The sequence below is a fragment of the Onychostoma macrolepis genome, chromosome 18, assembly GCF_012432095.1.
Source record: "Onychostoma macrolepis isolate SWU-2019 chromosome 18, ASM1243209v1, whole genome shotgun sequence".
In the NCBI taxonomy this organism is placed as follows: domain Eukaryota; kingdom Metazoa; phylum Chordata; class Actinopteri; order Cypriniformes; family Cyprinidae; genus Onychostoma; species Onychostoma macrolepis.
The window spans coordinates 29,364,756-29,378,985 of NC_081172.1; positions in this window are offsets into that span (position 1 = coordinate 29,364,756).

The following is a 14,230-nucleotide window of genomic DNA, read 5'->3' on the forward strand; positions in this document are numbered from 1 at the left end:
AGAGTTTGGGGACTAAATAGGAAAAGAATCTGCCGCCCGCAGTTGATTTTGATATTCTAGGTATTATCAAATTGCCATAGTTTTGAGAACGCAGCGCACTTGGAGGACTATAATGCAATAAGAGCTCGTTCAAGTACTGAGATGCTAAACCATTCAGGGCTTTATAAGTAATTAGCAAGATTTTAAAATCTATACGAAATTTAGTAGGGAGCCAGTGCAGTGTTGACAGAACCGGGCTAATATGGTCATACTTCCTGGTTCTAGTAAGAACTCTAGCTGCTGCATTTTGAACCAGCTGGAGTTTGTTTATTAAGTGTGCAGAACAACCACCCAATAAAGCATTGCAATAATCTAGCCTCGAGGTCATGAATGCATGAATTAACGTTTCTGCATTTGACATTGAGAGCATAGGTCGCAATTTAGATATATTTTTGAGATGGGAAAAATGCAGTTTTACAAAAGCTAGAAGCATGGCTTTCGAAGGAGAGATTGCTATCAAATAGTACGCCTAGGTTCCTAACTGATGACGAAGAATTGACAGAGCAACCATGAAGTTTTAGACAGTGTTCCAGGTTATTACAGGTTAATTATCGGTTTTAGGTCCGATAATTAACACCTCTGTTTTTTCTGAATTTATCAGTAAGAAATTACTCTTCCTCCAGTGTTTTTATATCAACTATGCATTCTGCTAGTTTTTCAAATTGGTTTTCGTCGGGCCATGAAGAAATATAGAGCTGAGTATCATCAGCATAACAGTGAAAGCTAAAACCATGATCCCTGATGATATCTCCCAAGGGTAACATGTAAAGCGTGAAAAGTAACGGCCCTAGTATTGAGCCTTGAGGTACTCCATACTGCACTTGTGATCGATAGGATATGATCATTCACTGCCACCAATTGATGGCGGTCTGATAAGTACGATTTGAACCATGCTAATGCACTTTCACTAATGCCAACAAAGTTTTCTAGTCTATTCAAAAGAATGTTGTGGTCGATAGTGTCGAACACAGTGCTAAGATCCAGTAGCACTAATAGAGAGATACAACCACGATCAGATGAGAAGAGCAGGTCATTTGTAACTCTAATGAGAGCAGTAAGGGGCGTGTCTAGTAATGACAGAGAGAAGAGAGCACTCAATTTGAGTACACAGGATGGATATTAGCAGATCGACTGTAGATAGAGAGAGATGGCAGATACAAAAGAGGAAAATATCAGAGGAATAAACATTAAAAAAGAGGGGTTACGATCAGGCAAGAGCTAGGACCCACATAAATATCGTAGTAGCTTTCCAGCAGTGAAGAGAACTCAAGGAGTGGGAAGGCCTGGAATCGGACACCGAGGTTGCGTTGTTTCTTCTTGATAGGTGAGTAACGTTTCATTATTTATTTATAAAGCACATTTAAAAACAACCCAAGGTTGACCAAAGTTCTGTACAGATCAGGAAGCTCAAATAAAAAACAAAACCTATAACAATCTATAAAACAACATGCATAAAATTAGAATAATACATTAAAGACCCACACTGTCACGGATCAGTCAGGCCCTTCACTCCACCAATCGCAGCGTTCCACCTCACCTGAGTTCTGATCACGCACACCTGCACCAAATCACGACCTCATCATCACTCACTACTAAAGGATCCTCAAGCACTCACTTCACTGTCCGATCTCGTTCATGCAACGTGGACTCTGACATCGCTGTATCCAAGATCAAAGCTATATCCTTCCAAGAGCATTAACTTACCTTGTTTGACTTATCTGCTGTGTCTCTTCCTCCTTGTGTCATCCTCTTCTCCTAGAGTGCCCGTCTTCAGAGTGGTTGAGTGTCTTTGTGGATTCCCCCGTCTGTCTTCTAGCAACGCTGTGGATAAGAAAGATATATCAGCACCATATCACCCATCCACGAAAAGCTCACCTCAAGATCATCTATTCACCTATTCACAAGATTACCTTTTCACCAGTGTGCTTCACCTGTTTTAATAAATCTATATTTGTTAATCACTCACCTTCGTGTCCGAGTCCATCCGTAACACACACTAAGAAGATGTGTTTTAAGTTTTGATTTAAAAGAGGAGAGTGATGACACCATTAGGATCGATACCGGTAGGCTATTCCAGAGTTTAAGGCCCGCTATCGCGAAAGCACGGTCTCCACGATGTTTTAACCTCTATCTACAAACAGAAAGCACTCCAAGGTTGCCAGATCTAAGTGCCCTGGACGGATTATGACAGCGTAAAAGATCAGATAAATAAGTTGGAGCTAGGCTGTGTAATGCTTTAAAAAACAAAAGCTAAAATTTTAAATTCTATTCTCAGTTTGACTGGTAGTCAGTGCAGAGAAGTTAAAATGGGAGAAATGCGATCGCATTTACGGCTACTAGTCAGCAGCCTGGCTGCAACCTTTTGAACCATTTGAAGGTGTCCAATCGATGATTGGTTTGCTCCATAATAGTGTGAATTGCAGTAGTCAAGGCGTGAAGTAATAAATGCATGGATGACTATTTCAAAGTTCGTTAGAGAAAGAAAAGATTTAACTTTTGCGAGCCGTCATAAATGATAAAAAACATGACTTAACAACAGAATTAATCTGTTTATCGAACTTGAGACCTGAATCAAACAACACAACTAGATTTTTCACACATGGGCAGACATAAGAACGGAAGTCGTCAAGGTCAAGATCACCTAAGTCATAAAAATAATAACTTGGACCAAACAGTACTACTTCGGTTTTATTCTCATTTAAGGCCAGAAAATTGTTTGTAAGCCACAATTTCACTTCCTGTAAACACGCTAGCAGGACCTCTATGGAGCTTGAATCATTATGTTTAAAGGGGAGGTACAATTGGGTGTCATCAGCGTATAAATGAAAAGATACTCCATATTTTAAAAAGATGGAACCCAATGGCAGCAGGTATAAAGAGAACAATGTTGGAGCAAGAATAGATCCCTGCGGAACACCACAGAAATGCTGAGATGCTGAGGAAGTGTGTTTTCCAATGCATCCAGAAAACTTCCTGTTAGTTAAAGGGGTCCTATTATGCTCTTTTACAAAGTCTTGATTTTGTTTTGAGGGTGTACTAGAACTAGAAGATGTTCTCATGATTGATCGTTCGAAAATCGCATTATTTTTCACATAATTTACATTATTACAATACCTTTCTCCCCAGCCTAGCACAAACGGCTCCATTAGTTCCGGGTTTGATGAAGGCCCGCCTTCCGAAAAACGAAATGTGTTGTGATTGGTTAGCTGTCCCAGTGCGTTGTGATTGGTGAACAGCTTAGACAGTGTTTCAGTACTGCCCCGCCCCTTGCCAAAACAGCAAATTCGTCAATATTGCCATATCAATTCAGACCCCGAGAATATTGAACAAGAGAATCGCGCAGAGCCTGTATATTGCAAGACATATTAAAGTGGTAATGTTGTTTTTTTGTTTATTGGCTAAATGACGTTTTGTTGTCAACAACAGCTTAAAAATAACTGCATTACTATGTACAGATAAGTGCAATGGTAATATGTATTATGTTGTTCTTAATTCTAACATGATAACACGAATTGCAGTGAAGCTGTTATAAAGTTGAATTTATTTATACCATAGTGATAGTCCTACAGAGTTACACTATTTGTGGCGACATATGCAAATTCATTCTCTGCCAGCAGGACTCGCTGTTGGAGTAGAGATCGAGGTTTCCCGGTAACGCTGTACACAAGCAGCGCTCAGCTCACAAACGCTGCTTTATCAGACATTACATGCAAGATGAAATGAAAATGACATCCAAAATTTTCTGAAGACAGTCGGTTTCCTTCAGAAATACAGTGATATAAAAACACCCACTCCGGGTTTCGATTTTGAAACGTGCAGTGCTCAGCCAAGCGTTCTCCCCACACGCCAACCATTCGAATTTCCGTAGGCGGGATTTATTTTAATAATATTCTAATGGGCCGCTTTGTGATGTCACAAATACAGGAAAACAACTTTGTAGTCCAAACGAGCCGTTCGTTGTAGTTCTTGAAAAACGAAATATCTCCCTTTGGAGTGGACTTTGAGATTTGTAACTTTGTAGATCTTTTTATGCCCAAACATACACACTACACACTGACTAACATTCAAAAAGTGAAAAAGCATAATAGGACCCCTTTAAAAAGGACTGAAACCAATTTAATGGTGCCCTGAATGCCCTGAAGATTTTCCAGTTGGGAAATAAGAATTGTATGATCAATCATATAGAAAGCTGAGCTGAGATCTAAAAGGACCTATAATGTCATTAGCATAATGTCATTAGTAACTTTCAATAGAGCAGCTTCAGTACTGTTAAGTTTTCTGAATCCTGACTGAAAAGTAGCGAATTATAGTGAATTAGATTCCAGAAAAGAATATTGCTGAATAAATACAACCTTTTCCAATTTTTTTTAAATTAAAGGCAGATTAGAAATTGGTCTGAAATTACCTAAATCAGACACATCAAGATTTTGTTTCTTTAAAAGAGGAGTGACTGAAGCATATTTTAAGCAGCCAGGGACCGTACCAGTACTCAAACACATGTTAATAAAAAACAGGAGATCAGGCTCTATAGTATCAACAATTTGCTTAAAAAAGTGTTTCAAAAAGTAGGTTTCAGATGATCAATAATATCTTCTGACAAAAAGAGGAAAAGAGCATTACACCAAAGGTGATTAAATCTAACAATAGTACCGGCTTAGCACATCAAACCCGGCAAATTATTATTATCGTTATACTTTGTTCTCAAATTGTTAATGTTAACAACATCAGCATTGCGTGACTACGTGTATAGTGTAATAGCGTTAGCCTACATGCAGATTTCATTTTCTGTGCAGTCTCTAATTATCATACCATTCGAATTTCATATAAAGAAATTATTTTAAGCCAACAAGCAAATTATTCTTCCTTAGAACTGGTTCTCTTTAAAATACAAAACTTGTGTAATCCCACATAGGCTATCTGTAATCAGATGCACATTTAAAACTGGAATATAATCTAATTTCAGTCACTTACATGTGTTTCATAAACACATAATCATTTCTGGATTACAATCCATCAAAATGATGATCTTAATTATTCCAGCTGCTGTGAAAAAGGCTATAAACGATCCTTCACCTGCAGGATCCTCATGTGCGATAGCTTAGTAGCCGGGAAAACGTCTTTATGTTTACAGACACAAAGTAATGACGCAGCGGCATGCTCGAATTTCCCGCAAAAAAATTCCAGTGTTACTCAAATTAGAAACATTATTATAAGCTAACTGTTGTGAATCGGGCTAAGGTAAGGAGATAGTTTTGAACACTGGCTGGTTATGTACTTGCTAAAAAATTGATTTCGGGTCATTTTAAATTTTAATCTAGTATTTAATATATTATGTCGACACCCATGTACAGATAGTCTAATGGAACAACATTTGAGTATAGAAATACATTTGTTAACAATCCGAAATGCACTGCCTGGCATGCAGGAGTGGTAAAGTAACAGCATTTGTCTTGGATCGTTAAACATTATTGGAATACAAACACCAAAACCAAGTGAAAGTAAACAGAAAGACCATAAAATCTATAGAGGCAAATGGGTGGTGATCTGGTGAGGGAAAAACAAATTACCATTCGACATTGAGTGAGATAATGTGTCCCTCTTGTCTGTCTATAACGTGCAAAATGTCCCAATTATGAATTAATGAAGACAGCATTGGTGTTAGCCATGTTTGTTGTGCTATTTTTTGTGTAATGATCTTGGCACATTAGATTTTAATTCAGATGATTGTTTTGGTCTGGTTCACACTGAGCTGCTGGGTACCAGTAATGGACTCAAATATTGATTCCTCTAAATCGCTGATAATTCGGCTTTCTGTTTTTTGACAATGGAGCCTTCCTGGCTAATTGCCGCTCGCAAAGGTCATTTCTAATGAATGTTGTGATTGTGAGGATGAAGTGTGATTATCTGAGTGTTCATCATGGCATACTAAACAGGGATAAATGTCAGCAGGGACGTGGGTCCAAATCGGGCACAGGGAGCTTGCGATGATCTCATTACTGGCAAACACCTGTAATGACATTTCATCTGTAATCAATACTAGAAGGCTTCAAAGGCACTAGTGTCATGCCATCCATTTGATTTGAGCTTTGTTGTAAAATGGAGATGCCCGAACTATCTTTTGTGCTTTGATCTGTGGAGGGTTTATTCTTAGATATGACATATCTGTGATATAGAAAACAGCTTCAAACAGCTCTCAAATTGGTTCCATGCTGTGATCTTTACTGAATGAAGTTACATTGAGCTAAAACTCTGAAATGCCCACATGCATTTTCAAAAAATATAAGTTGGATTTAAAGGGGTAGTTCACCAAAAATGTAATTCTGTCATTCTTAGCTATATTTCCATTCAAAGTTGTGAATTTCACTTATGCATAAAATGAGAAAATTGAATACAAAAAAAAAAACGGTAATAAAGCACTTTTTCTATCCCATCTGTTCAAAAGAACAAAAACATCACAAACCGGCACAAAGTATGCAAAGTTGCTCTAACTTGTGTGTCTTCCTTCCTACGTAATAATTGACTTGTACCAGACAAAACACAATAACACAACATGTTTTCTTGGATTCAGATGCCTGATGTTTAGGAATGTATTTGTGGGAGTGGATTAAAGGTAATAATGTTTTTTGGGGTTTGATGCCCAAAACCGGCAGCCACAGATAGACCGTGTATGAATTGCAAAGGACAACCGTTTTACGGTTCTTCATTACTGTTCTACAGAATAAAAAAAGTCACCTACATCTTGGATGGCCTAAGGGTGAGTAAATTAACAGCAAGTTTTCATTTTTGGATGAATTATCCCTTTAAGACCAGTTTTGTGAACTTAATCAACTGATTTATTGAAGAGATCCTAAAAAGAAGGATTTGTTCAAAAATCGGACATCCCTACATTACTAGTTCACCCCCTCATAAACGTTCATGAACATCTTTTGTGCTCCATGGATAAAATTATAAGGGTTTGGAAAACATGAAGTTGACAGTTTTCAATATTGAGTGAACTTTTCTTTCAAGGAGAAGCTTGTGCAGACAGACACGCTCTGGTAGGTTGTGGAATAAAATGATCCCATCTGCATTATGGGCTGAGCTCTTAATGTAAAGCAGGTCTGATGAAGGCTTACGATGATGAATCTTTGAGTCTTTGCCGTTAGCATGATGCTGACTGTCATCAGAAAGCACTCGATGCATCCTGACAGCCTCTCAGAGTGTAACATATCATTCCAGAGAAAGAGCAAGGCATTAGCATTGGGACAGAATTTAAATAGAACCCAAATAAACATTTACAATTTACTCACCCTTATATCATTCCAAATCTGTAAGATGTTTCATGTTCTTATACTATTCTGCATATGTTGACAGTAAAATTGGACTGGGAGTGGAAAAAAAAAAAAAAGTGTGAAAGCAGTTCATATGGCTAAATTTTCCCAATTTCCCAAAATCTTCCCAAATCTTAATAAAGAAAATCATTCAGATTTGGTCAAATGTGAGGTTGAGTACCTTAGTGAAAAGTAAGTATTCTAAAATGTATTTGAAATACATACATATATTAATAGATTTGAACTATACTGTAAAGGATTAGCCAGGCTACATCACCACCAAATGACAACGATCACTATCACCTGAATACTGAGCACATGTCTTCAATCAAGCACCTCATCACCAGCGGCATATAAGCACACACCTCAGACACCTTCACTGTCCGATCTTACCTGAATTGCTATACGTACTTTGAAAAGCTTACCTGCTCTACTTACCTCCTGTGTTCCTCCTAGTGTCTCCTCGTCCCTCCTGTGTCTCCAGTTCTCCCATCTCTCCCAGACGCCAGAAGGATGTGGTGTGTGCTTCCTCCATTGTTCGCTCCAGCTCCTGTATCATACGGAGATTACAGTTACCACTCATCCTAGCTCAAGTACTTCTACTCACCATCACCACTCACCGTAAAGTCACCCGGATTCCTCTCACAAACTCTCTGTGCTGCAAATAAACATCCCTGCTTTTACTAACCTGTTGTGTCTAGTCGTCTTCCGTTACAGAAGATCGGACCAATACAGACGGCACAGATGAGTGATCCCGATCCATTCCAGGGGCTTGTGGACTCCCTCAAACGAGTTCTCCTGCACCGAGCACCATCCCCATCATCGGCACCGCCGCCATCACTACCTGTCACCTCCTTCCGGACTTCCAGCACTTCTTCGCCTACCATCGTGGCCAGTCCCATGGCTCGTCCGGCGCCCTACTCTGGCGCGGCGGGGGAGTGCAATGGATTTCTTCTGCAGTGCAACCTTACATTTGAGATGCAACCGCTGTTATATCCCACCGATTCCTCTAAAATCGCTTTCATTATTTCCCTGCTAGCAGGACCTGCACTTCAGTGGGCGGAAACAATCTGGGCACAGTCAGGACCCGTTGTCCAGAGCCTGCAGAACTTTATGATGCATTTCTGTGAGGTCTTTGGAAAAGTTGACGGTGACACCTCTGTGGGTGAGCAATTGTATCATTTGCAGCAGGGTAGTATGTCGATCGCTGAGTACTCACTGAAGTTCAGGACTCTTGCGGCAGCGAGTGGATGGAACGAGCGATCGCTGTTAACCACCTACCGACTGGGGCTGGAGCCGCAACTTCATTTACAACTCGCTGCATATGATGATACCTGTGGCCTCGAAAAATGTATACAACTATCCATCCGTTGTTCCGACCGTATGCAATCCTGTCTAGCAGGTCCACCCAGCTCCGCCAGTAATGCATTCCTCCGCCGGCCAGAGCCATTTCACCCTCCAGAACCAGCTCCGGAACCCATGGTCGTCGACAGACAGCGATTATCTGCTGCTGTACGGCAGAGAAGGTTGACCCCGGGGGTTATGTCTGTATTGCGGAGCTCAAGGGCATTTGATTCTGGCATGCCCTCTTTATCCTCCACGACCAGTGGTGAGTGCAATTCTACTAAAGTTGGAACCGCTCACCACTTGCGTAACACTTAATGCTTCTAATGTGTCAATTACAGTATCCTCTCTCCTCGACTCCGGGTCTGCAGGAAACTTCATTTCTCAAGACCTCTGCCATCAGCTCAGCTTACAAACATCTGCCACAGAAACAATCTACCAAGTCCAGTCGATAACTGGTAAACCTCTCTGTCGACGACACATAAAACATCTTGTGGGTCCCATCTCTCTCTGAATAGGCCTCTTCCACACCGAGGACATCCATTTTCTGGTTCTGGAGGGTTCAACTGCTGACATCGTTCTAGGGCACCCGTGGTTGGTAAGACACAATCCCATCCTGTCATGGAAGACCGGGGAAGTCCTGAAGTGGGGCAAGGATTGCTTTCCAGGCTGCTTTCCCGTGACACGTGCACCACTTAAGATCGCCACCGAAGTTTTACCAGTAAATTCAACATCCATAGAAAGTCCCATTGAGAAGCAATGAGTGGATATCCCAGCCTGCTATGCCCCCTTCAGTGACGTCTTCTGCCCCAAGCAAGCTTCCCGTCTACCACCACATCGACCATGGGACTGTGCCATAGATCTCATTCTGGGTGAGCCAGTACCTCGTGGAAAAATGTATCCCCTCTCGGTTCCAGAACAGAAGGCCATGGAAGAATGGGCACTGGGTCAAGGCTATATCCATTCATCAAGCTCCCCTGCTGCATCTAGCTTTTTCTTCATGGCTAAGAAGGACGGAGGCTTGCGGCCCTGTATAGATTACCGAACTCTTAACAACATCACGTGAAGTTCCGGTATCCACTTCCCCTCGTCCCCAGCGCCCTCGAACAGCTCTGAGGTGCTACTGTCTTCACGAAACCTCATCCGGATACGTGAGGGGGACGAATGGAAAACTGCCTTTGTGATTCCCACAGGCCACTACGAATATCTTGTCATGCCCTATGGACTCGCCAACGCCCCCTCCGTATTCCAGGACTTTATGCATGAGGTGCTCCGGGAGTTCCTCCATCGGTTTGTGATTGTCTATATTGACGGTATCCTCATCTAATCCCGAAGCCAGGCCGAACATCGCCAGCATGTTGCGGAGGTCCTCCAATGCCTACGAGAACACCAGTTGTACCTCAAAGCGGAGAAATGCACTTTCCATCTGCCCTCTGTACAATTCCTCGGATACAACATAGACCGTACAGGTATCCAGATGGACGAGGGGAAGGTCGAAGCGGTTACATCCTGGTCAACACCTACCACAATAAAAGAGCTCCAACGATTCTTAGGATTTGCAAACTTTTACCGTCGTTTTATCCAGAATTACAGTAGTATCACCAGTCCCCAAACTAGTCTGCTCCGAGGAAAACCCAAGTCTCTGTCCTGGACACCAGCAGCCGAAGAAGCATTCACCACCCTCAAGAAAGCCTTCACTAGTGCCCCACTCCTGGTACACCCTGACCCTGAACTCCCTTTCATCGTCGAAGTCGATGCCTCTACTACAGGAGTGGGGGCGGTGTTATCCCAGCAGCAGGGGAACCGAGCTCAACTCCATCCATGCGCCTTCTATTCTCGGAAACTCAGCCCGGCGGAGATCAATTATGACATCGGCAACCAGGAATTGTTAGCCATCAAGCTGGCCTTAGAAGAGTGGAGGCATTGGCTGGACGGAGCAACGCAACCATTCACCGTGTTAATGGATCATAAAAATCTCCAATATCTCCGGGAGGCAAAGCATCTGAATCCTAGACAAGCCAGATGGGCGTTATTCTATACGTTCCATGTTTCACTTCTCAAACCTCATCATGAACCTGTCTCTCTTCCCACAGAGCCTGGCCAAACGGAGGAGCCCCCTCCTCCACTAATCCTAGACAAGGGATCAGTCTATAAGGTTAAGGAGATTCTGCAGGCTTCATTGACTTCCATAAATACCATGGAAATCAAAGGCTACTGGCAACATTCTTCAAAATATCTTCTTTTGTGTTCAACACAAAAGAAGATATTTTGAAGAATGTTGCCAGTAGCCAACTTGTTCCAACTCGAGGGTGAGTAAATGATGACACATTTTTATTTTGGATGAAAATGATTTACAGTACTAAGGTTTGTGGTAGTCAATTTACTGGTATTAGCACTATTATTTACCATCCAAAAAAAAAAAAAAAACATGCCTTAACCCACTTTGCACTTGACATGGTTGCAATTGTTTTTTCCACTCCTATGAATTTATTTGGAATGCTTGAGAATTACAGTCAGCACTGCTTGTTTGCAACCTTACACTTATTTATGCTGCTCTCGGTAGACTGCATTGGTTATTACGGAAATGAGATGTTGCGCATTGCCAGTAGATCACCTGCAGAACTTTCCACTCCCATCTGCGCTTTTTTTGGAATCGTGCTCACATCCTAATTTTTGGCCCAAGATGTCTTAAGATTGGTCCTTTGTGGTCATTCAGAGAGTGCATGTGCCGTTTCAGTTGTACCTCAGTCATCAGTGAAGTTAGAATGAAGGAACAAGATATGAAGAACTATTTTACAGCTGAAAGACTTATAATTGAGAAAAGAGAATAATGCAAACAGACCGAGAAACGAGTTTGAGCTTTTTTCTGTAGCTGTGTAGAAGAGTTTGTGAAGTCAGACCTCTCTTTTCTCTTCTGCTGTGTTGTCTCTCTGCGACTCACATTCTCTCTCCCTCTGGGTGTCTGTGATTTGTTAATTACCAAATTCTCTCACAGCAAAGGGACAGAATTAGGCCGATAGCAGCCAATTTGTACCTTAGTCATGCAAATAAATCTAATACGCATGCAGATGCAGTCACGGCAGGCTTGTGCTGAGTGTTATATCTAAAAAACCTCTGTGCACTCAGATATAGCAAAACAAACATGTGAGTGGTGCTTGCCACGCAAATGTCACCAGTTCAGTGACGAATAGGAAGGTCCACAATAAAGAAATACTTAGGTACATATTTGCTTTTTGTACTGTATCATATTTGATACTATAGCATAAATTTCTAAGGCTTCTAAATTTTTAACATGATCAAAACTTTGCTGAAAAACCTGTTGTATACAATCTACTACATGCCTTCTGTCGTCTGATTGATAGTTTATACTTTTTTAGCAAGTAAAAGAACATATTGATATGTTATCTAATGCCATTACACGTTTACATTTTAAATGTGACTATACCCTATGAAGCCTACTGTACACTGATATCAAACTGTATATTTGATACACATATTTCTAAATGATCAACATGATCAAAAACCTTTTGTACACAATCTACCACATGCCTTCTGATTAACTGTGTGACTGATAGTTTAGTTTATCATTTTTAGCAAGTAAAAGTCAAAAGTGCTGGGCAACAATTAATCATGATTAATTGCATCCAAAATATAAAAAAATGTGTTTATATAATATACAGTATATATTCTGAAAATATGTACATGTATATATTTATATTCATATAATTTATATTATATATAAATATTTATTATATAAACATAACATATTTTTCTTAAATATATACGTGTGTGTGTGTGTATTTATATATACAGTTGTGCTCAAATTGGTAAATATGATCAAAGAAGGCTGTGAAAATAAATCTGCATTGTTTATCCATTTGATCTTTCATTTAAATTTTTTTTAAAAGTCTAACCTTTAATTGAAGTTTGAAAGTGGGGAAAATCATATTATGAACTAAATGTTTTTCTCCAATGCATGTTACAGCTACCATTATTGGCACCCCTAGACATTCTTATGAGTAAAATATCTCTGAAGTATATTCGTATTCATATTTAAAAAAATGTTATCACACCAGGGTGACTAGGAACATGAAGTTGTCCAGCCATGGCTTCCTGTTTCACAGGATTATAAATATGAGGAACAGAAAGGCCAAATTCCCTTAATCATTGATAACAAGGAGTAAAACCAAAGAATATATTTCTGATGTGCAGCAAAAGATTGTTGAACTTCACAAATTTAGAAAGTAGCTGTAAGAAAGAGCTAAAGCATTCAAAATCCCCATTTCCCTCATCAGGGCAATAATTAAGAGGTTCCAATCAACTGAAGATATTACAAATCTGTCTGGAAGATGACATGTGTCTATATCGTCCTAATGCACTGAGGAGGAGAGTTTGGGTGGCCAAAGACTCTCCAAGGATCACAGCTGGAGAATCGCAGAGATTAGTTGAATCTTGGGGTCAGAAAGCCTCAAAAAAAAAAAAAAAGCCCCTACACCACCAGCATATTCAGTTGTCAGACAGATGAAACTAAAAAAAAAAATTAGCTTTTTTAGCAGTACAAAGGGATAAAAAAGTACCCCATGAGTACAATGAAATATACTGCTGTATATTTACTGCTGAACAGTTGACTGTTCTGACTATTAGGTCCCACTTTATATTAGGTGGCCTTAACTACTATGTACTTACATTTAAATTAATCATTTGATACAATTCACTTATTGTGTACATGTTCTTACATTGAACTTATAGATTTAAAAATACCTATATGTAATTACATCTGTAATTAATTTCTGTAATTACATTTATGATTACACTGTTGACCTGTCCCTCACACCTTAACCTACCCTTAAACCTACCATACCACCAAACCTGTCCCTAACCTTACCCGTATCCCACCTCAATAGCAGCAAAAGTGTTTTGAAATACAATATGACCACAATAAGTACGTTGTACTTATTTTTTTGATGTAAGTACATAGTAGTTAATGCCACCTAATATAAAGTGTGACCAAAATATAAAGTGTTACACCTTTCTTACACATTTAAAAACCTTAAAATGTTTAAGAAATTACAATAAATATATATGCCTATTTATTTATTTATTTGTGTAAGGTTAAAAATCACCGCCCGTTAGGGATTTGTCAAGGTTTGTTAAGATTCATTAATTCTCAGAGCATGTGTTGGCGTTTTAAAGACACTTGCACCTCAGGCATCTGCACTCTCAAGCACGTCTGTTTGTCTTAGTTCCTGAGTCAGGCACTCTTTAAATGCAGAGGTGGAAAGTAACTAATTACAAATACTTTTGTTGCAGTACTTGAGTAAATTTTTACTTTTTTTTTCTACTTTCTTGAGTATAATTAAATTGTGGCACTTTTACTTGAGTAAAATAAACTAAAGTATTCAACTTTGCTACATTTATTTTTCAACAAAAGTACAAAGTACAAAAAAAAAAAAGACAAAGAAGGCGCCGATGGAGAAACAGAGCATTTGACGGGCACTTTTCAAACTCCTGGGGTGGAGCCCTACGCTTCAGCCGAA